This window comes from Callithrix jacchus, chromosome 4, assembly GCF_049354715.1.
Source record: "Callithrix jacchus isolate 240 chromosome 4, calJac240_pri, whole genome shotgun sequence".
NCBI classification, from domain to species: domain Eukaryota; kingdom Metazoa; phylum Chordata; class Mammalia; order Primates; family Cebidae; genus Callithrix; species Callithrix jacchus.
The window spans coordinates 25,297,322-25,322,189 of NC_133505.1; the positions used below are offsets into that span (position 1 = coordinate 25,297,322).

Consider the following 24,868-nt stretch of genomic DNA (forward strand, 5'->3'; position numbering starts at 1 on the left):
GACGAGGGGAGATGAGGATGTGGGAAATTAAAGCAGATTTCAAGCCAGTGCATGTGTGTCAAGAGGACAGCGCTGTGTTTGATACAAGCCAGAGTCGATGTTCATATGCTTTTTCAGGTTAAAGGAAGTATCAAGAACTGTAAACTGAGAAAATCCCGTAAAACTTCAAAAAATGTGAATCAAAGTAGATTCTAAAACATAGGTATGAATTGTAAGGAAAAGGCTTGAACAAAATGTCAAGATGGGAAGACCCAAGACCTAAAGTGTGCTAGCCTGGTGGGAGGCTAGAGGACAGGTTTTCTCTGAAGAGAGCTTGAGATGGGCTTGGATAGTAGCCCTGTAGGGGGCAAAGGACCGCTAAAAATACTTTTGTTCAAAACCTACTCTCACCAGGGTCACCAGTGGCCTCTTTGTTGTAAATACAATGAATAAGTCCTTTCCATTCGTTATCCTGCACGATCATGCTCAGCTTCTGACAGTGCATTGACCGCTTTATCTGGAAAACGCTACAGTGGTTTTTGAAACACCCTTCTCTCCTGGCTTCCCTCTCAGGATGACTCAGTCCCCTCCATGGCCCCTTCTGGACTTGTCCCCTTGTCCCAGCATTGCATAGTATGATCGCTGCTGTCGTCTGGCACTCTCCAGCCTAGACACAGATTTGATCATGCCTTTCCCTGAAATCTATGACTGTAGCATACAGTGGCATTAGAACTTCCCTGCTCCCACCTTTCCCATGTGGCCCAACCGAGGTCCACTTTAAGAACCTGCCTGCATGATGAGAGGGCCAGGGTTGCCTTCTCACTCAGATTTTAGTAAAATTATGAACCTTTAAAATACTCCCTCTCAAACTGCTAGGCATATTGCCCCTGGAAATCTTTGTTTCTTCTAGATTGCAGGCTGGCAAAGGCAGTGCCTGCCACTCTAGATTTCTGCTTGACAGACATGACCTCAAGACCTGCAGACTTGGCCAAGCATGGTGACTCACTTCTGCTCTCAACACTTTGGGAGGCCAAGATGGAAGGATTGCTTGACGCCATGAGTTTGAGACCAGCCTGGGCAATATCATGAGACCCTCTACAAAAAATTTTAAAAATTAGGCATTGTGATGCATGCCTGTAGTCCCAGCTACTTGGGACACTGAAGTGGGAGGATAGCTTGAGCCCAAGAGTTTGAGACTGCAGTAAGCTATTATTGTACCACTGCACTCCAGCCTGTGTGACAAAGCAAGACCCTGTCTTTAAAAAAAAAAAAAAAAAAAGCTGCAGACCAGAGAAATATACCTGCTATAGCCAATTTATTGTGGCAAGGGCTCTGGAAAGGAACATTGTCGTTAATGCTGGCTTGTGACAATACGTTCAGTGTAAATTTTTATTGCCAAGAATACTTGCCCAAAGTTTTTCTGTTCCTGTTTGTTTATGCTTCTTGAAGTACTTTGAAACACTGCTTTCTCTTATACTGGTATTGATCTTGGCATCAATACATATGTACATACATGAAGACACATGTACATGTGCATATGCAGGCATTGTGAACATACACATACATATACATTATAAATTTTGGTGGTGGGGCTATTTTTCTTCCTTTTTTTAATTCGTTCTTTTTTTCCATCTCTCTGATCCTGTCCTTATAGCAGAGTGTGTGCTTTGTGGTGTTGTTGCCTTGGAGTTTTAGGCCAGCCCCCCCCTCAAAGGCCTGCATCCTCTTTTCATGAGACCTCCTGGATGACAGCAGGGCCTGCCGACAGTACAGAGGCGGCTGCTGACTGACTGGGGTGTTCTCACTGCAGTCTGCGCCTACAGGCTTGATTTAAATCCAATTCATGTTACCCTACTCTGGCTCAAGCACTGTTAAAATGGAGAAATATATTCAATTTTAAGCAAGAACAAACTAAATCTATCTTCTAAAGAAAAGTAAGAACAGCCTGTTATGGCATTTCTTTAAATGGACTAATATGCTGATCTTGGAGAAATGGGGAGCCATCTTTCGTGTTTCCATTATTTAGCCAGGTAAAATGAAAACCAAGTCTCACTCCCAAATGCCACCTCTGGGAATTCTGTGTTGTTTCTATTTTAAAGTAACCTACATGATTCCTTCTGTAGTTAAGGCAAACTGTTGAAAGTAAAAGATTTCAGTCTTCCTTTTTTTTCTTTTTTTTAGTTTTAGTTTTAGATACTGTTCAGGTACTTCCTGTTTGCAGGGCTCATGCAGAGAACATTTCCTAATGTTAACTGATTGTGAATATCTAATTGTATGAGAAATAATTGCTGTGGATCTTCCTTCACAAATTAAATAAACTGCAATCTGAACCTAGCAATAAACTACCAATTATCAGAGTACTGCATCATAGTCCATCGCGGATCCCTAAGTCCTTATTTATTTTTACATGTTTGTTTTTAAGTGAAATTATCCATCATAAAGTAAAATGTGGGCATTAAATGGTAACTTTTGCCACACTAGGTTATTCCTGATGATCTAGGGAAAATACTATTTCACATTGAGTGCTTTCACTCAGTAGCTCTTTAGAAAGGAGCAAATACTCATACGATGAGAAGAGAACAGAAAAATGCTTTCTTCTTTCTTTTGCAAGGGTCACAAACTCACTGACCTTGTAGCTCAGTACTGTTTATCCGACTTGAAGGGGGAAATTCTGGAAAGTGGGCTTAGCATTGCTTTATTCTTATTTACCAGGAAAAACTGAAAAGGCCAGAGGGACGTGTGTGTATTTTTCTCTTTAAAAAAAGATGGAATTGGGCTAAAGCAAGAGCTTAGGGGGGAATATCTTGTGACTTTCCCATAATATCTGTTGTGATTTGAAACCCTTGCAGGTTCATGAGCAGCTGCAGAGCTGCCTCTGGGAAGTCCGGACTCTGCCTTGAAGCAGTCAGGATTCCCATCTGCACTCTTCTCTCCATCTTTCCTGCTACCACCCCTCCCTGAGGAAGAGTTGGGTTTTTCTGATTCTGTTTCTTGTTTTAGCACAAAACAGATGATAGGAGGTCCGGATTTGGGTTGCATAAAACCAATCTGAGACAGGGCATTATTCTAATGACTCCTAGAGCATGAGGCAGCTCAGCAAGGAGCCTCGGCAGGCCACCCACCCATACTGGAAGTCCTCCGAGATGCAGAGGCGGCTCCGGCCATTCCCTACAGGCACCATTGCTTTGCTTTTTACTTCTTTGCCCCTCTATCCTGGCTTCTGCCCTTAGCTTATTCTTTCTGCTACCAGCAGACTGGCTGCCACTGTGTTCTGAAATGCTGTGATGAGTTCAGTATGGCAAATGCACAGGCACACTCGTGCACACGTACATACCATGGGTTCCTGCCCCAGTCACTCCAAAGACCTGGACCATTAGCAGGCGCCTGTGGCCCCAGCTCCTCTCCTAGGACCCAGGGGCTCTTTACCTGAAGTGCAGTGCCTTGCTAGAAGGAGCTGCCTCTTGGCCACTCTGCAGAGAAAGGGGCTGTGAGCCTCAGCTTTATGAATGGCTGCCTTGCATCTTGAGCTCAGGCTGTATCTTTGGAAAGTTTAAGGCATTAAGCACTTAGGAAAGTTTAAGACATTAAGCAAAGCAAAGGGAAAAACAAAAGTGTTGGGTATGTTACATCTCTTGGAATTGTGTGTGTTCCAAAACAGCTACCCGTGGATTGGCTGCCGCTGTGTTCTGGAATGCTGTGATGAGTTCAGTATGGCAGATGCACAGGCACACTCATGCACACATATATCCATGTACGTCTGAGGACTTCGGAGCTAACTTTGTTTCATCATCTTGGATTTGATGAGAGTTATTCATTCTATCTCTTTGCCTCCTGTTTTGGCAAACATTCCAGAAGACAGATGATACCATCCTATTAAAAAATTCACTGTTGAATAACAGATTATAAATCTGTGTGCTTCCTCTGGAGAACTGTGTGTAAAATGAGAACATTGGGTTTGTCCAGCCTGTCTGCAAACATATCTCAAGATGTTTCCATTTTCCTTAGCCATAGGAATCAACTAATGTGTATTTTGCAGGGATCATGTGTAATACTCTGGAACACACACAATTCCAAGAGATGTAACACACCAGACACCTTTGTTTTTTCCTTTGCTTTGATTAATGCCTTAAACTTTCCTAAGTGCTCCTCCGTATATTGGCATGTTAACCTTCAACGTAGCTAGGAGAGGCTATCCATACATTTTGCTGCCGAGAAAAACAGGCCTAATAATTTACAACAGAATCGTGGCAGGACCAGTATGAGAATCCTGGTTTTCTGGTAGGTTGGTTCCCTGACATCCTGATACAGCGACATATCGTCCTTAAAAGATAAGTAAATGTTGGCATGACTACCCAGGCCTCCCAACACTCACAGCCAGTGAAACCCAGCTACTAAAAAATGATGGGATTTACCAGCATCAATAATTTCTTTCTGTGTATATGATCTCGATGGCTGAGGAATTACCTAGTAGCCTAGTAAAGATGGATTCTGAAAACTGTCCTATGTTTCTGTAGTACTATTAGTAATCCATCTCAGCCGAGCTTGGCAGCTCACACCTATAATCCCAACACATTGGGAGGCCAAGGCGGGCAGATCACTTGAGGCCAGGAGTTCAAGGCCAGCCTGGCCAACATGGTAAAATGCCATCTGTACTAAAAATACAAAAATTAGCCAAGTGTGGTGGTGCACACCTGTAATCCCAGCTACTCAGGAGGCTGAACCAATAGAATTGCTTGAACCTGGGAGGCAGAGGTTGCAGTGAGCTGAGATTGCATGCCTGCACTCCAGCCTGGGCGACAGAGCAAGATTCCATCTCAAAAAAAAAAAAAAGTCTCAAAGCAGGGTAGGGGACTCAGTGATTCTGAACAGAAAGGAAGCATTGGTTCTGTGTCACTCTTACTCTATCTATCCATCCCATCCACCATCCTGTTAGAATGGCATTGTTTATAAAATGTCCCAGGCCTGGGTGAGGTGACCTGAACTCTGACGCCCCCCTCTGATGCTGCTCCTTTGTGAGTCCGCCTTTCTTTTTAATCTGTATGAGGTGTTGGGTTGTCTTCTGATGTTTCCATCTGTGTCATGTGTGATCGTAGATTCTGCATGCCACTCTCTGCCCAGCATATGATTCTCCTTTGTGACCTCCTTTCTCACCCACCCTGGGTCTTGGGAGCTGGAGACAGGGAAAGGGGGTGGTCAGTGAAATATTAAAAATCTACCTCCTACAGACCCAGTTTACAGGTGTTATATGGACTTGCTTCTGCTGTTTCATTCCACTGAATTACATTTTATGTTAACTTAATAGGTTAATATTTTATGAACTTGTAAGATTGAATATATGGAATGAAATCAATGTATTGATAATTACTTGATGGGGTGGGGAGGTTCAGGGGAAAGTCATTTAAAACTTCCAGACTGATATTGATTTAAATTAGTACCTTAAAGATTTAGAATATCTAATTTATAAGGTTTTTTTCTTGGTTGACTCTATAGCTTAGGTAAAACTGTTTCCCTAGCATTTATGATAACATTTAGCAAGGAATTTTCTTTACTAGATTTAGGGAAGAGCCAGTAATTTACAATCAGAGCATACGTTGTGTCCCTGTATAGTGTGTTTTCAGGCTCTATTGCTGCAATTTAGCATTTTTATCTGGGATGTTCAACTTCTAAGAGACAGTCTCTTTGTTATTTTAGAATTATTAGAGTCTCTCATTGTGTCTGTCTGTATTCACAGCATATATGGAATTGTGTGTGTGAGACAGGGTCTTGTTTCATTTGATTTGAGTGTTTATGAACAGCCCTCAGTATATCAATAATTCCTTACCTTTGTTGAGTACCATACAAAAGTGGTTGCCAGTTCTGGCTATACACCAGGATGTATTTTTGAAGACTTACAAAGATGATTTTGATGAGCACCACTGTTGAAAATCACAGGTTTTCCAAGAGTGTCCATGTATATTTCACATGACTTTACTTGTCAGGAGGAAGGTATTGCACATGGTACTGGTGAACTGAGGCTCTGGAATGTTCTGTGATTTGCCCTATTGCACATGGTACTGGTGATGGCCTCCTTTACAAAAGAAGAAACTGAGGCTCTAGAATGTTCTGTGATTTGCCCAAGGTCACACCGAACAGCAGCACTTCATCAAGTTAGTTTCCAGATGTCTAGCTTCTCTCCACCCAGCTGGGCAGGCACAAGACACTTGCTGTAATGTGACTTGGTGTCTTAGCTGGGGTTTAAGATTACCAAGGGGGCCAGGCATGGTGGCTCACACTTGTAATCCCAGCACTTTGGGAAGCTGAGGTGGACGGATCACTTGAGGTCAGGAGTTTGAGAGCAGCCTGGCCAACATGACGAAACACCACCTCTACTAAAATACAAAAATTAGCCGGGTGTGGTGGTGTACACCTTTAATCCCAGCTTCTCAGGAAGCTGAGGCACAACCTGGGAGGTGGAGGCAGAGCTGAGATCACACCACTGCACTCCAGCCTGAGCGATAGAACAAGACCCTGTCTCTTACACACACACTCACACACACATACACACAAATAAGATTACCATCAGTTCAACAGAAACAAAACTGAAAGTGTAATGTATTGTGACAGTCACGGGACACAGAGGTAGAATTAGGTACGTACTGCCTTCATTCAAGGAACCTGTAAGCCCACCACCCTGAAGTATGCTACTAAGGATATAGTGCTACTTGTCACATACATACAATTCTAAATCCTATCATTATATAAGCTACTCGTTATGCCTTCTCATCAGGCAGCAAGTTTGTCAGCACAGGGCAGTGGGTAAAGCGTTGCTGTCCGCTACGTGTTTCCATGTACCCCTGACCTAACCTGGAACTCCTGCCAGCCATCACAGAGGAGGCCCAATAGAAGTGAAGGCTTTCCCCAGAAACATGCAGTCCCATCACCCGGGAGCAGTTCCCATGAGCATGTTAGCTTAGCTGGTTATGAGATAGTTTTGAGACTAGCTAGCATCAGCTCAGGCAGTGAGGAAAGCAGACGTTTGTCAGTGGACTGTGGGAGGAAGGGTGTAGACCAGAGGGGAACAGCCAGGCCAGAGACAGACACACAGATGGAGCCACCTCACTTCTCCATTTGCCTCCGCCAGCCATGCCTTCTGACTGGACATTTTCACCAAAGAAGATACAGTGGGGTATGCTTTTAAAAAAAAATTAGAAAGATGACAGATTATTAAAAGCCAGCTCTTGTTCCCTATTTATTCTAATGTCATGCCGGCACTGGAGATAGTATAGGTGTGTGGTTTATTGTCTGTGGGTGTTTCCCTGAGTGGCACAGTTGTAAGGGAGGTAACACTTTCCTAGGAAATGCTTTTGGCATCACACACCTGCCAACAGCTGATGAAGGAAGCAGCTTGGCAGGGCAGGAGAAGCACAGAGCTGAGTCTGCCATTGCTCACGGGCATGCTAGCCATGGGCAAGCCGCTTAGCTTCCAGCGTCATGTTGTTCCTTATATATGGAATGAAATTGGGTCAGTGATTTATTGCAAAGGTCCTTTCCAGTTCTCATACTTAGTGATTCCAGTGATATATATTGACAACAATATGGCAATCATTCTTTTATTCATTCATTAGATATATGTGAATTACCCATGTCCAGGGGGCTTGCTAGATGCTGTGAGCAATGCAGCAGTGAATTCCACAAAGATCCTGCTTTCTTTCCTGGAGCCTGTCATCCAGCCAGGGAGGCGAAATGCGGCACACATGATTCTCTCAGAAAGCAAAACATGAAAAATACCAGTTGAAAAGGACACGGAAAAATTATCTTCTATTTGTTAAGCCTCCCTCTGTACCTAAGGACTCTATTTGATAATTTATGGACTTTTAATTTAATTATGACAGTGATCTGAGGTAGATTATTATTATCCTACTTTATAGATAAGAAATCAAAGAATAAATAATCTTCCCCTAGTCATGTAGCTAGTAAATTGAGCCAGGATTTAGGAACAAGCCTTCCTGATTTCAAAGCCCATTCCTTCTTCATTAGAATATGCTGCCTCCTGATGAAATGCTCAGAGAATTGATACAGGAGATAGCATATACCATTTGGGGTAGGGTAAGCATTTTCTGGTAGAGAAGCCATTTATTTGTTCAAGGCTTCTCAGATGCTTTTCAAGATGACCAAAGGAGAGACCACAAAGAAAGAATAATTATGCTAATAACTAATAATTAGTGAGTGCCTACTGTGTACCAGGCACTGTGCTTAGGATTTTACATACCTTAGACCTCACTTCCCTATGAGGTATCATTATTATATCCCATTTACGTAGAAAGGACCTGAAACGAGGATATCCATGGTCACAGAATTAATAAATGGCAGAGCTGGGACTTGAACCCAGGGCTGATGGCTAAGGTCCCCAGCCTTAGTTAAACAGAGAAGAAAATGAGGTGTGGCAATGAGGGAAAATCAAACTCCAAAAGAAGAAAAAATTGCAAGTAGGGCATATATGGTTGGGTTCTCTTGTCTATTGGTTTGCCGTTAGAAACTTTGAGAATAAAGGTCAAGAATGTAGTTGCTTTAAATAACATACACCTGGTTCACCACCGTTAATGATCACCTGCCTTCTACAAAGCTTACATATTGAGCTTTTATCGGACAGGTGGGCTGTGGTTCATTACTACCTCTTAATACACTGCATTACTTTAGCCTGAAACAAGGGTGAATGTCTGAATGTCAGCAAGGACTTGGGGATGCCAGAGGCATGCTGCTGTGCTCATCTGCGTCTGTGCATAAAGATTTAACATTTGGCATTTGCCCTTTTTCACATTTATCCTGGAGTTTCTCAACATTATTTTAAGCGATGGATGTTTTACTTGTAGGAAATCATTCAAACTTAGTACCATGATGAAATAGTAACATAACATGTTCTGGAAATGGCTTTCACCTGCCTATTATATATATATATGTGTGTGTGTGTGTGTGTGTGTGTGTGTGTCCGTCCGTGTGTGGACAGGCAGGCTTTTAAGTGGAATTGTGCATCTGATGTTTATGTATCCAAATAATGTATATATAATTTGGTCCAGATTTTCTATTACCTCATAGTTTTATTATTCCAATCAGAACTTTAAGATATAAGAAGCCGGATGACATCCTGATCTCCACAGTAATCAGGGACTTCAGGGTTTCTCCTTTTTCCCGCCAGAAGACATACCAAGATTTTTAGAGTAACTTCTTCCCCCCGTCCTACAGTATTTTGGAGAATGTCTCTTTGGAGAAGCAGTAAGGATCAGTGGTTTGAGCTGCAACTTTGAAAGCAGGCATGTAAAAGGGTTTGAATCGCAGCTTTACGACATTCTGTCTGACCTTGGTTAACCACTGAAAGTTTCTCTAGCCTCAGTTTCAGTGTCTGAGATAATGAGCCAGACATCATCCTTGATATCTGTGTCCTGGGGACCTGGAGGAATTAATGAGCTGATGCCATAAAATACTGATCCTGGGTTGAAGAGCGTCTCCTGCGAAGCCTTTCTGTTGCAGTGCGTCTTTGTTAGCGGGCTTTTCCCACGTACCACGACTTCTTTCAGGTCCTCATTTTAGTGTCATCACCACCTTAGTGCCTGTTTCACTTATTTTTGAAACCCTGAAAATATCACACATACTAATGGGAATTTCATTGAATATTAATGAATACTCAGAACTGTACCTCCAACAGAAAGCAAAATTGGTTAAATATTACTCATCCAATCATTGATCTGAAATATGGTGTCATTTTGCAATCCTAAAAATATAATAATTAATGTGAAATTTCAGGTTTAAAGTACAGTTTTAAAATATCAAACAAGCATTATGTCAAAAAATGAAATGTTGTTAAAGGAGCTATTCTAGATGATGAAGAAATGAAAAACTAACTGAGTTCTGGGAAAAAAATTCAGAACCATGTTTAATACTTGGAAGTGCACTACAAATGACCAGGTAATTTTTATATGTATTTGTATAGATTTAATTAGCATTTATTTAAATGGAAAATGATTTCAAACAAGAGGCTGTTATCTTCAAGAACTATTGTTAGTAAAGTTATGGGAGAGCTGATTTTCTTGGTCACTGTAAACAGAAAGTGTGAGTGAGGTTGTTTCTGTGTGTGTGTGTGTGTGTGTGTGTGTGTGTGTATAAAGGTTATTACTTATCACCTAATATGAATTCTTCCTTTCATTAAAAAAAAAGAGTTTCTATAACTTTTCTCATTTTCTCATCCATACGTTTTGCATGTGAGAATATTTAGAAGGCACCATGACTTGTTCAAGGCCAGCTCAAGCATATACACAGCCCAGCTCAGGATAAAGATTCAGAGTTCTAACTCTGCCCCACACAGCACAGGGAAATCCTGCTTACCCTGTTGATCTGTGGATGTCAGATAGTCTTGGGGCTCATAAAGGTCTTGTGCTTCTCCTTCCTGTTTTCACATTTCAGTAAAGATTGAGGTACCTTGGGTACTGAGTCTGCATCCTCCACTACTCAGTGCCACAGTCGATCTGGGAGCCAGTGTTCAGCAAACGAGCATGTGGGTGAATAAACCACAACCAGCTGTAAGAAGTGCTGTTCAAGAGGTTCCGCTGGGAGGATGGCGGGGACCCCAGTTACAGATGTCTTCTGTGAGCAAGTGCTCTTTAGTCTGGGACCGGTGAGGTGAAGGGAGAGTGGGGGAGGGCAGGTGGCCTGGGGAGGGACAGACTGTCAGAGACCTTGAGTTCTAAAGAGCTTGGTATGTTCTGAAAGTAAAAGAAGACAGAGATTGTTTTCCTGCTCCATGTGGAGAGAATCAGTTGCCGACTCATTTACAAAAGAAAAGTCAGACAGTAATCTCTCTTCAGTGCAGCTTTTAATGAGACCCAGAGCTTCCAGGAAAATTTAGCTTAATAAGTGCCACACTGTTACTTCCTCAGGAAAATGAAGAAGGAAGGAGCGGTGAGACAGAAGGGCCTAATTCACCCCCTAGTTGACTGCATCTGACTTGGCAGGCTAACAAAGCAACTTTAGGCAGTGGGGAGAGAGGTGGGGGAAGATGGACATCTCTACATGGAAATATTTTATGACTGTGAATTTTAGTATCTCTGTTTCCTGTCTTCCTTCAAAGATTAAAAGGAATCCATGGATAAAACAGGTAGTATTATAATCATATATAAAATTTGGTTAAGCAAATTCAAGGACTTTTCCTACTTAGGGTCAGTATGTTCTATGGACATTGTTAACCCATGGTTTCAACTGTAACCTCACATTGATCCCCAACTCTCAGGGAAAGAAGACACTCATCCACTTCTGGTCACTGACGTTTTAGGTGAAATCCTGAAGTGACTATTTATTGGCAGCCTAATTAGGTACTTTATTTTTTTATTTTTTATTTTTTTAAAGAAAGAGAAAGAGAAAAGGGGGAGAGAGAACAGGAGTCTTGCTCTATTGCCCAGGCTGGAATGCAATCTAGAAATAGGTATTAAAAACCTCTTTTATGCTGATGATTGTGCTTAACAGCGGAGACAGGAAGGAATAAGGAAAGAAAATAACAAACAGCCAACCATTATTTCATTTAAATCTGTGAAATGCTGTGCAAGTGCTGAAGAGTGATTTGCTTCCATTTATGTGGTCACTTTCAAAATAGGTGTAATGTGATGCTAAAAAAAAATGTATGTTCTGTGGACCTGGGGTGTAGAATTCTATAAATATTCACTGAGTTTACTTGTTCCAGGTCTGAGTTCAAATCATAAATGTCTCTGTTAATTTTCTATCACATTGATCCGTCAAATATTAACAATGTGGTGTCAGAGTCTCCCGCTATTAGTGTGGGAGTTCAAGTCTCTTTATAACTCATTGAAAACTTGTTTTATATATCTGGGTGCCCCTATTTGAGTACATATATATTTATGATCAGTGACTCCTATTGTTGCATTGATCTTTTTATCATTATGTAATGTCCTTCTTTGTTTCTTTTAGTCTTGGTTACTATTGTAGTCTGTTTTGTCAGAGAGGAAAGTTAAGACTCCTGTTTTTTTTGTTTGTTTGTTTTTCTTTCCTCTCCATTTGATTGGTGAGTCTTCCTCCAACCTTTTGTTTTGAGTCTTTGTTGTCGTTGCTTATGAGATGGATCTGGATACAGAGTGCCAATATGTTTTGACTTTTTATTCAGTTTGTGTGTCTGTGTCTTTGATTGGGGCATTTAATCCATTTAAATTCAGGATTAATATTGATATTTGTGAGTTTAATATTGTCATTTAATGCTAGCTGGCTATTTTGCCCATTAGTTGATATAAATACTTCGTTATGGAGATACTCTTTATCTTTTGATAAGTTTTTGGGATGACTGATACTGGTTGTTCCTTTCTGTGTGTAGTGCTTCTTTCAGAAGCTCTTGTAAAGCTGTCCTGGTGGTGATAAAATCTCTGATTGCTTGCTTGTTCGTGAAAAATTTTATTTTTCCTTCATTTATAAAGCTTAGTTTGGCTGGATATGAGATTCTGGGTTGAAAATTCCTTTCTTTGAGGATATTGAATATTAACCCCCACTCTCTTCTAGCTTGTAGGGTTTCTGCTGAGAGATCTGCTGTAAGTCTGATAGGCTTCCCTTTATGGGTAACCTGACCTTTCTCTCTAGCTGGCCTTAGCATTTTCTCTTTTATTTCAGCCCTGGTGAATCTAACACTTATGTGTCTTGGGGTAGCTCTACTTGAGGAATATCTTTGTGGTGTTCTCTGTATTACCTGGAGATGAGTATTGTCCCACCTTACTAGATTAGGGAAGTTTTCCTGAATAATATCCTGAAGAATACTTTCCAGCTTGGATTCATTCTCTTCATGACATTCAGGTGCACCTATCAAACGTAAATTAGGTCTTTTCACATAGTCCCATATTTCTTAAAGACTTTGCTCATTCCTTTTTACTTTTTCTTCTCTAATCTTGTCTTCTCGTTTCATTTCATTAAGTTGGTCTTCGACCTCTGATATCCTTTCTTCTGCTTGATCAATTCGAGTGTTAAAACCTGTGCATACTTCTTGGAGTTCTCGTATAGTATTCTTCAGTTCCATTAATTCACTTATATTCCTCTCTAAATTGTCTATTCTCGTTAGGATTTCGTCATCTTTTTTCAAAGTTCTTAGTTTCTTTACATTGGGCTAGAACATGTTTTTTTAACTCACAGAAGTTTCTTATTATCCACCTTCTGAAGCCTAATTCTGTTACTGGAATGCACTCGTTTTCCATCAGGCCTTGTTCCCCTGTTGATGAGGAACTGCGATCCTCTGTAGAGGGAGAGGCATTCTGATTTTGAGTATTCTCGGCCTTTTTATGCTGGTTTCTTCCCAACGTTGTAAATGTATCCATCCACCTGTCGTCTTTGTAATTACCAACTTTCAAATTAGGTCTCTTAGTGGACGTCGAACTTGTTAATTCCCAGGGCCGAAATGTGAGCAACCCACTGCGCCGGCTAAAACAGCAGCATCAAGATTCTTGGTGCTTTTCTGTCCGGGAGTCTCCCGTCTGGCTTCCCTCCTGAATCCCTTCTTCAATCAGCTCCAAACGTCGGCCAAAAGGGGAATCAGTCCCGTTTATTCTGCACCAAGAACCACCGTGCCAGGGCACCAGCAAAACCACAGAGCTGGCTGCAAGAGTTGCGCTGGCGACCCATGGGGCTCCTCCACTGGGAATCTCCTGGTCCTTGTGCAAGAAAGATTCGTCTGAAAGTGTGGCGTCCTCTCGTTCTCTGCGCTTTCACTGGGAGCTACAAGCCTGAGCTGCTAGTGGTCAGCCATCTTGGATCTCTCAGTACTTTAATTGTCCGTTATGTAACCCCAGATCCAGGTTAAAATATTATGACATCCATCACTTCAGCTAGACCATGACTACACATGTTTACTTCCTGGAGTAATTAACTTGGTTAAAGAAAAGAAAATCCCAGCATGTTCTTGTTTTGTTAAGGTAACAAAATGAGCTCACATCAAACAAATATATGTTTAAATTACTTTAAAAATGGAATGCCAGTGGTCTGGTATCAATGGCTTCTTGCCAGTCACTGGGATTTGTCTTCCACATAGGAAAAGCCCCTGCCTCTGACGGGACAGATGATGGGGAAATCATTATATACATCTCAGTGCTGAGTTCTCACATGCTGTTCTGCTTTTCTGTAAGTTGACCTAAAATAGTCATCTTTGATGGTCTCTCACTTTCTCTCTAAACCCCTGATGTGAGAATGTATTAGAATTGTTTTCTGTAACAATAAGTCTGCGTACAGACCAACCTCCTAGCTCCAGCTTAGCAGTGTCCAACAGTAAAAACAGAAAAGCCCCCAACTCATGTCTTCTTTTGAAAGCGAAGAACCCTTTTGCAGAAGGCCCAGGCACCCCCTCCTCTAGCCACATTGGGCACAGTTGTGGTATACAATCATGCCTGAGCTGTTCACTGGACAGGTAGCTGGACCCCACCACAACTGCCTTAGGTCAAGCAAGACTGATGCCCTGGGGCTGCGCTGGGAAGAGGCCCGCTTCAGGGAGAAGCTGGAGCTGTGATGAGAAGGGGAGGCCAAGGAGGGCAGCTGTGGAATGGGCCACTGAGCAGGACCTGCATTTCATCAGCGCCTGGAGGTATAAATCCTGGCTCTCCCTTTTCCAGCTCTGTGACTCTGTACAAAAGTACCCTGTCTAACTTATCGGCATTTCTGTTTTTTCACCAATAAAAAATGAAGATAACAATACACCCCTCAGAAGATAACATGCGATGCAAGATGAAAACACATACCTGGCACAGGCCTATTCTTTATTCCGAGTCAAGTCTTGTCTCCTTAGCGACAGGGCATAAGTAAGGAACCCCTCAGCACTTTGCATGATTCATTGAGTTCTCAGGCATTCATTTGCTAGTACTGAATAAGAAAAAAGATGCTACTAAAGTGCCACTAAACTCACAGGCTTGTGATGTGTGGTGGATGAGACACAGCCTGTGCCGCAGCAGGCAGGTCTGAATCCAGTGCTGTAAGCACCATGTGCCGTGAGGGGGCATTAGAATATCTGGAGCTATAAAGTGATCCCATCGAATGTATCTGCTAGAGGAATTGCAATCATGAGAAAACTTAATTGTGGAGTTGATTGTGGAGGCATAGTGTCCAGGCAGAAACCTAATCCAAGCAAGAAGAGATGATTTGACAGCTGAGGGAAGAGAGTGCTCAGGGGAATGGAATGGAATGGACAGCAGGAGCTCCAGAGGGGATTTAGAGGCTGAATATACTGGTTTGCAGGCTTGAGTTAGGAACCTACATCCAGCAGTCAATATTACTAGAGTATTGCTGATGAAGCCATGGGTATAAATGAGACCACATGAAGTGGGCATATATTAAAGACATATCGATGACCTTTCTGATATTTTCTACCATTTCGTATTAATAGGCATGAGGAGTGAAGATAGGAAATGATTTTTTGTTTTCTTCTCCCTGGCAACTTTCTCTCCTGTGATGATTTTTCCTCATATGGCTGGGATCCTATTGCTTTCCCTTTTGATGAAGCTTTTTTATTACTTGGTGCTTAGAGGGCCTTAGGTGTGGCAGAGAAATTCCCCAGCCTCACCGTCACCATCATAGTGATAAAGAGCATTGACTTCAGTGTCAGAAGCTGGGTTTAGTTCCCACTGCACCACATATTAACCATGTGAAATTAAGCACATGTTTTAGTAATCTTTATAAACCTCAGTTTCCTCTCCTGCAAAATGAGAACAATAATAGTGCTGACTTCACAGCGCTGTTTTCAGTGTGAGTGAAGTAAGGTACTTACATGGGCACATGCCCCGCGCACGGGGGAAATGCCCATAGATGCTGCTGTCTCTTTCACTCACCAAAACTGCATTTTCTCTCCTTTGTTCTAAAAGAGAAAGAAAGTGCAGGGAGCAAATGGTAGAAAGGAGCAGGAGAAGCTTACCTCAGACTCCAATTCGTATGACCTGTTAGTCACTGAAGATGGAATGCCAATACATGGATTGTGTGTTTGAAATGCGACGTTGGTGTTTTCCACAGGGATGTGCCCATTGTACTCTGCCTTCTATGGAACCGTCTTCCAGTGCGAGGCCTGGGGATAGGACCTGCCTTTCCACCTCTCAAATATGTTTCCAGGGAAGGGTGTTTCCTTCTCTGGGGGCCACCCCATAGAGCTGAATCTCATGTTAGGCTCATTGCTAGAAACTCTGTGGCCTGCACCTGCTTTCCACAACACGTCAAAGTGTCTCAGCACACAGACCTAAAGGAGACCTCTGAGGTCAACCAGCATGGCCCCGCAGAAACACCAGTGGGAAAGGATTACAGAGCTTTGCAGGAAAGGCCGGGCAGCCTGGAAGAGTGCCACACTGCAGCTCCCAGACACACACGATGGCTCCTGCTCACAGGCAGTCCTAGCTCGGTGCTGTTAGGAATGAAGCGATTTCCCAGCTCCTAGGGCCATGGGTAGCTGACAGACTAAATATCCTGTTTGGGAAATTCACCTGACATACTTCTTACACATAAGCCACTTCTTTTTCATGTCCAAGCTGAGGCCAGCCCCACCTCACCCAACACTTGTATCTCAGTGCAGGTAGCTGAGCCAGGCACAGCCACCGGGAGGAAGTCAAAGCAGCAGCCAGAGCCTGGGAAGCCCTGCCCAACTTGGCCTTGAGGAAAGCACCTGACAGACGTTTGCTTTTCCTCACACAGAGTTGGTGAACATTCGGACTGTGTGGTCACATCAGATCGCTCCCACCCTTCTAAGTGTTTCTTTTTCTGGAGTATGAAGCAGCTATTCAGGGAAGAAAGCAATTTGATGTCAGGGGTTCCTTTGAGCCTTGGGAATTAGGCCTCAGAAGCTTAGAATTGGAGCTCAGCTGCTGGTGGAAAATACACTGTGAATGGTTTATTCAGTAATGCATATATAACATTGAGCAGAAACCAAATACATAAATCACTTATACAATAGCTGTGAAGAGCCACCTTCCAGCACTTCAGAACCAGGCTGCCGCTGGCTCACAAAGGCCTCTGTTGCCATCTGCTGGCCGCGTGCTTTCTCATGCTGTTCTTTCTTGCTCTCTGATCTATTTTGTTCCTCAGCCTTTAGTACTCAGGTTCTTCTGCTGTAAAAGTGGCCTCCATCCGAGCTGTACTGCGTTGTGTTTTTGAGGCTTGCAGAAGAGACCCTTAGCACTCTTTAAAATTCTGGCAGGACAGAGAAAACAAGATGGAGAGAGATGACAAAGCCGATTTCTTCCCCCCGGAATGTTTTAACCAGTTCTGTCTACTGTTGGGGCCCTCTGAGCTTAGGCCTATGCCAGGGGCAGTACTCAGTTGGTCTTTGTAACGGGTCCTGTTACTGTGTCTGTCAACCTCCGGATGTCTGTGTATCACAGCCACCAATATATTACACTGAAGAAACAGGAATTATTAATGTTGCCAGTAAAACCTGCCCATGCATAAGCACAGATTCACACAGTTATAGGCCTGAAGACCATCCCCAGTAGCAAAACTGTGCCCTAGAGCTTGCTATAAGTCACTGGAGCCAGGAGGCAAATTTGGTCCACTGTGCAAAGTTGGCCACCATACCTGAATGAAAGTGGTGTGCTGACACAGCATCAGACTCCACTCACGTGGAAGATCCGCTCATGATGCAAGGCTTGGCCTCCTCAGTGTTGCCACAGGCTCTAGAGCGCTAACAGATGTCACTTTTCAGGATCACCCCTGAGCCATTGTGAACAAGAAGTGACATTACTGATCTCTCAGCAGCTCTGAACCAATACATGTGGCATCCCAACTCCTTGAGAGACTGGACAGAGCATATCCAGAATGCAGCCACGTGGGAGATCAGGGTAGCACCAGGATACAGGAGGGCTGATGAAAACTGAAAACACGGGGGACCAGCAGGCCAAGGGGCCATGGCTGGGGATGGCTGTGCTCTCCTTAGGGAAAGGCATTCCAGAAACTGAAGTTACGAGGCAGCGTAACTAAAGCATCCTGGACCCTTCAAATCCAGGCATGGCTGTGAGCCCCAAAGAGTTGTTGTCAGTTTGCCTCATCTCCTAACACAAAGGCTAAGTCATTATGGAAAAAATCATGTTTCAGGTTTTAAGGGGAAAAAATGAAAAGGTGCATGGCCTTTAACTGTAAACAGGAGAAGAGGGTGGGGAATGGCAGAAATGAAAATCAAGAAATCTAGCAATGGCTGGTAAACTAAGGACCTTATGTATCAGTTATCACTGCACAATAAATCATCCCCCAAAACTTAGTGGCTTCAAAGAACAATCATCATTATTGCCATACCCCACTTGTATAGGTCAAGAATTCAGACAGGGCATGGAGAGGGGACTTGTGTTGCCCCACAGCGACTGAACCTCACAGACTGGAAAGCTGAGGCAGGAATCATCTTTTACTTAGCTGTGTGGAGGCTGATGCTGGCTGTTAGCCAGGAGTCTGGCCATGATGTCAGCCAGAACAGCACAGATGGCCTCACTGTAACCTGGGCTTCCTCACAACATGGCAGCTGGGTTCCAAGGACAAGAGTCCCAGCAGAGAGAGCCAGGCAGAAGCCATATTGTCTGTACGGCATAGCCTCAGGAGTTGTACATTGTCACCTCCACTGTCAAGGTTGTAGAACCTGTCCAGGTCCAAGTAGAGAGAAGATAAACCCCTTCTCTCAGTAGAAGAGGGTCAAGTCATTGTAAAACGAGCATGTGTCTTTGGAAAAAAGCATCTGCCACACCTGTCTCCTTTATCACCTTTACCCTCATCCCAACACGTGCACTGCAACAGGTCAGACTGTCACAGACCCTCAGCGATCGTGGCATGGGTTTATGCTGGGTGAATAGGTGTGTTTGTGGGTCAGCTCTACTTTTGGTTTATAGTTTGACCTGCTCGTAACCTCTCTGTATCTTAGTTTCTTCTGGGAAACAAAAAAGCTCAGCTCTAAACCAAGTCATTAGAAACTGTAACCTTTTCTCTCAACCTTTTTTATACCCTGATGCATATGCCTCAGTGGTAGTGAGGGTCACAATTCAGTTGGGGGTGGGGGGTAAAAATTTGGAAAAACCTCGCTCAAAAACTCTAGAATTCCTTCCAGCTCTGACCTCTGTGAGCGTTGAGATATTGGTCATGCTCTTTGTTGTGGTTTCACTTTCCTGCTCTGTAAATTGAAGGGTCTACTAAAGTATCAGTTAAACTTTTTCCAGCTGTCACATTTGATGTTAGTATTCATTTTGACATAATGAAGTTTCTTCATCCACGCCAGTAGTGTTTTGCTACTATGGACATAAAAGTCTGCAGAAGAAATCCTGTATTTATAAATTCCTGCCCAGGCTATTGAAGAGGTTTTCCTCTCTGTGGAATGATAGAAGCATGAGTGGCTTTTGCAGCAGGGACCTGGGAAATCAGCCTACTCTCCACTTTACGGAAGTGAAAACTGATGCGCAGAGAAGCCAAGTGATTGCCGAGGACAGAGGGCAAGTTATTGGGCAATCAGGCTAAAATCCCGTGACCTAAGGCAGTGTGCTTTACTGTGGTAACATCATCCGCTTAATAGAAAATATGTGAACATGAGGACCGAGTCATACTACCCCCATCAATCCCATCTCCATTATTCCTATGAAGGGCCAGTACCCTCAACAGTCCCATCTTCTTTCTATTTCCACAAATGTGATAAATGCTCAACTTTTATAAAAGTATAGTTTTTCAAACATGAAAACTAGATTAAAAAGCTGAACGTCCAAAATCATTATAACTAAAGATAGTGGTAGTCATGATCACACATAGAGGCTCTTGGTATGATTTCTACCGAGAGAAACAATGCCTGAATACTTGTAGAAACTAGACATCCGAAAAACAAGTTGGAAGGCTTTTAAATCCATTTGGTTAGTTATTTAAGGGTGGAAGTGGCATAAGGAAGGTAGCACTGCTCACAGTCTAGGAAAAAGGAAAGGGTCTACATTTAATTTGTGTTACCTTTTTTATTTTTCGTATTTTCGTAGTGGCAAAATACACATAACATAAAATTGACCTTAAATTTTTAAGCATGTATGTTACATTTTTTAACATGTTTTTGTTGAATGGTTAGAAATCTAGGAAATGATAAGCCTCACATATTTCCAAGTGCAAATCAAGTTGAAGCACAAATTGTCTTTCCCAAGCCCAACTCCATGTTCCAGAAGTGGGATCCCCAGCCACACCCTGTGAACACCTTAAAGCACTTAAATGCTTTTGACCTTGTAAAGTACAGAGAGCAGATCATAGTTTGTCTAAACTTTTGTGTTGGTGTCCTTCAATGCCACAGTCCTATGTATTTGGAAATACTCATCATATAGGTTTAAATTCTTTTTCCTCCAAACATATTTGTTCAATCTTGTCAAATTTTAGTTAAGCTTTTTTTTTTTTTTGAGTATTGTTAAAAGAAAAACCTTAAACAAATTAAATTCAACAGTTTAACTGAGCAAATAATAATTTGCAAATCAGGCAGCCTGTGAACCAGAATAGGTTCAGAAAGGCTCCAGCACAGTCATGTGGTGGAAGATTTTGTTTTTTGTATTTTAAGGCAGAGTCTCACTCTGTTGCCCAGGCTGGGAAGCAGTGATGCAGTCATGGCTCACTGCAGCCTTGGACTCCCAGGCTTAAGCAATCCTCTCACCTAAGCCTCCCAAATAGCTGGGACAGGCACACCGCCATGCCCACTCATTTTTGTATTTTTTGTAGACACAGGGTCTCACCATGTTTTCCAGGCTGGTTTTGAACTCCTGGGTTCTAGTGATCCACCTGCCTGGGAATTGGTGGTGTGCCTGTCCCAGCTGCTTGGGAGCCTTAGGTAGGAGAATCACTTGAGCCTGGGAGGTCAAAGCTACAGTGAGCTGTGATTGCACCCCTGCCCCTCAGCCTGGGCAACAGAGGGACACCCTGTCTCAAAAAAAAAAAAGTGTTGCGATCACAGGCATGAGCCACCATACCCACAGCCTGGAAGAAAATCTGTAGGCAAAAAAAGGAAAGTAATATACAGAAAACGGAAGTGAGGTACTAAAACAGCCAGACTGGCTACAGTTTGGTTGTTTGCCATATCTGAACTCTGTTTGAACAGTTGGCTGCCTGTAGCCAAAGCTCAATGATCAGCACAGAGTAGATTACAGTCTGTGTACACATCCCGTTAGGTTGCAGTTCACTGTGTACACAGAAACCTTTAAAATACGTGAAGAAGTGGCTTTAAGCTAAACTTAATTTCACAGTATCTTGTTAATATTAAACACACTTATAACAAAAGTGTCGAAAACCAGTCAAGTGCTACTGTTTTAAATCGAGCCAAACATTAACTTTTACCTAATATTCCTCAGTCTCCTACTCCAGTTTGTATTTGTAAATACAGGGTGTGCTATGTCATGAATGAACCTTGATATTCTGTTGCTTAACTCTGAGTGAAGCCTCTGCCTTCGTTGGTCAGAGTTCCGGATATGATATGCTCACCATGTTTCTGGAGTTGCTGGTATTTCTCCAGTTGGCGAGGTGGAAATGCAGCATGGTGCCTGGGAAGCTCAGAGGCACTGGGCCGGCAGGCCTACTTTCCTCTGCCTCTCACCAGCTATTGTCATTCAAAACGAGCTACTTATGCTCTCCAGGTCTTTTTGTCCCTACCAGAGACTTCAAAACCTATTTCATGAGAATGTTAACAAGGATGACATTCAATTACGTCTACAAAGTACCTGGCATAAGTGCCTAGAACATAGTAGGTACTCAATGAACATTAATATTCTTTTGATATCAAATTCTCTTAGGCTTGTGTGTAACAATTACTTTGAAGTCCTCCGATGGCTCAAAAGACTTTCTTTAACACTTCAAAGTATTAACCCGATTGTGGAGAGCAAAATATCTGTGTCTAAAGGATTAGTCTCATTTCTAGCTCTCAGCCTGTCTTAAACATCTCTAGCACTTAACTTCTGTTTGAAATCCTGAAGAACTCTTTCTTTCCGTTAACTCTTACTCTTAACTTTCTTTTATTTTTTTTTCCTCTTTTTACCCCCAGGCATAAAGTCCATAGTCATGTCTGCCACTAGGTTTGTTTTCTCTGGCATCTTGTTATTCTCTTGTGTTTTCACAAGGAAAGGAAATGTTAGAGTTCCTTAAGTAACATTCAAATTCTAACATACAATGATAGAATTCCTTAAGTAACATACAAATGTTAGAATTCCTTGAGTAAGAATTCCTTAAGTAACATACAAATTCTAAGTGACATACAAATGTCATAGTATATAAGGTTTTCTTGTGACTTAGTCTGGAAATCATTCATAAAAAAACAGTCATTATTCTTACTGGCTACTGATTTAAAATTCTTTAATAAGGAAAACCGTTGAATATCTTTTTTCTTGGAGACAGGGTCTCACTCTGTTGCCCAGGCTGAAGTGCAGTTGGCATGATTACAGCTCACTGCAGCCTCAACCTCCCCAGCTTCAAGTGATACTCCTACCTCAGCCTCCTGAGTAGCTGGGACTACAGGCATGTGCCACTGTCCCCGGTTAATTTTTCTATTATTTATAGAGACAGGATTTTGCCATGTTGCCTAGGCTGGTCTCAAACTCCTAGACTCAAGCAATCTGTCCACCTTGGCCTCTCAAAGTGCTGGGATTACAGGTGTGCCCTACCGCATCTGGCCTTTGACTATCTTTCCTTCTCTCTATAAAATTTTGGCAGAAATTTCTTCTTTTGTCATCATGAAATTTACTTTCACAAAACATTCTCAGAGCCCCTTATCTACCATTGGTCTTTTGCAATCCTTTTTGACCTGCTGAAAGACAGTACCACTGTATTTTTCTTTGCAACTTGTGGAGCCACTATCCTACCCGGTATGTGGCTATGTCTATGACTATACCACATCTTGCTCTTCCATTTATTATCTGATGGGCACTTGAGTTGTTTCCACTTTTTGGCTATTGCTAATAAAGTTTCAATAAATATTTGCATATAAGTCTTTGTGTGGATGCGTTTTCATTTTTCTTGAATATACATGTAGGGGTGGGATTGCTGGATCACACTACCTCTTCTTTTTAAGCCCCAGCATAGAATTGTTGCTTCCAGGATCTGTCAAGAGATTCGCAGACAAGCAAAAACCAATCTCCTGGAGTTGGCCCCATTCGTCCACTTGGTAAGAAGCTTACGAAGGTGTTCAGATTTGTACTTTGTAATCTCGCTGTATTGATACTGAGCATCTTTCTTGACCAAAGGCAGAGTTAAATCTGCACCACCTCAGGTCTGTGAGTAACACAGCGGGAAGGAGTCAGAAGACTTAGCTGTTGGGGTTTGCAAAAACACCAGGACAAATGCTCCATATCCTCCCTTAAAAATACATTCAGATGAGGATAATTCGGGTGGTGGGCCACAGGCAACTTGCAAGGACAAAGCCTGTCAACTCTTACTTCAGTATGTGACCTGAGTGGAGGGGTCCACAAAAGAGCAGTAATCCTCTCTTCTTTGAGAATAGGTCAACAATCAAGTGGGTGGTTTTAGTCATTCAGATAGAGTCACAGGGCATTAGATGCAGAATAGTAAAATCTCCATCATCCAGGGAAAATTATTTTAAAAACAGGTAGACATACAGAGGTCTAGCACCACCTGGGTAGCAGAGTCATCATTTAAAGGATCATAGAGTTCCTTTGTGAGGAGGAACTGAGCTCAAAGAAGATGCTCAGTATCAGTACAGTGAGATTACAGAGAATGAATCTGAACACCTTTGTAAGCTTCCCATTATGTGGACGAGTGGGGCCAACTCCAGGAGTTTGGTTTTTGCTTGTCTGGGAATCTCTTGACAGATCCTAGAAGCAACAATTCTATGTTGGGGCTTAAAAAGAAGAGGTAGTGTGATCCAGCAATCCCACCCCTAGATGTATACTCAAGAGAAATGAAAACGCATCCACACAAAGACTTATATGCAAATATTTATTGAAACTTTATTAGCAATAGGCAAAAAGTGGAAACAACTCTAGTGCCCATCAGATAATAAATGGAAGAGCAAGATGTGGTATAGCCATACAATAAAACTATTATTGGTGGGAAAACGGAATAAAGCACTGACACGCGCTAGAAGATGGATGGCCCTTGAGAACATTATGCTATGGGAAAGAAGCCAGACACAAAAGGTCACGTGTTGTATGATTCAGTTTTTATGAAATGGCCAAAACAGGCGAATACTTAGAGACAGAAAGTGAATTAGTGGTTGCCAGGGGCTAGGGAGGATGGGACATTTGAAAGGTTTCTAATAAGTAGCATTTCTTTGGGGATAATGAAAATGCTTTAAAAGTGATTGTGGTAATGGCTGCACAACTGTGAATATACTAAAAACCATTGAACTGCACACTTTAATTGGATAGATTTGATGGTATGTGAATTATGTTTCCATAAAGCTGTTAAGAGACATCAGGAAGAGACCAGAGTTCCTCCTGTGCCGCAGGAAATGAAGGAAGTCTACCCAGTCTTCCTACAGGCGGTTTAGCATGCCATTACCACAGACTGTGGCTAGGACCTGTGGGACTCATTTGTAAATGCCACCTTCTTTGACAGCACCTGGGATTGTTGAAATGGAAGTAATCAATTACTAGGGGCCATTAATTGAATTCTGTGTGCCAGGCCATTGTACTAAGACATTATAAACACCATCTAATTTATGTAAGATTGATATTATCCCATTCTTTAGGTAGGAAACCGAGGCTACAGGGTTAGGTGAAACCCAAGGTTTCTGAGCCAGTGATTGACAGAGCAGGTGTGTAAACCAGGTTTGTCCTGGGACAAAGTCCAGGCTCTTAAGTACTACATTATTCTGCCTTCCCCCTTCTCCATCCTCAACCAAGCCCCAGTCAAAAAACCAGCAAGAAAGGGGACAAGTTATCATTTAGAAGAATATTGATTTGGTTTCAAAAATACTGAATAG

At 42.4% G+C, this 24,868-nt stretch overlaps 1 protein-coding gene across 4 annotated transcripts in view; it reads left to right on the plus strand.

The window, feature by feature from the left end:
* LYRM4 (LYR motif containing 4) overlaps nucleotides 1-24,868 on the plus strand; it is a 158,323-nt gene that overhangs the window by 106,636 nt on the left and 26,819 nt on the right. The window lies entirely within an intron of this gene.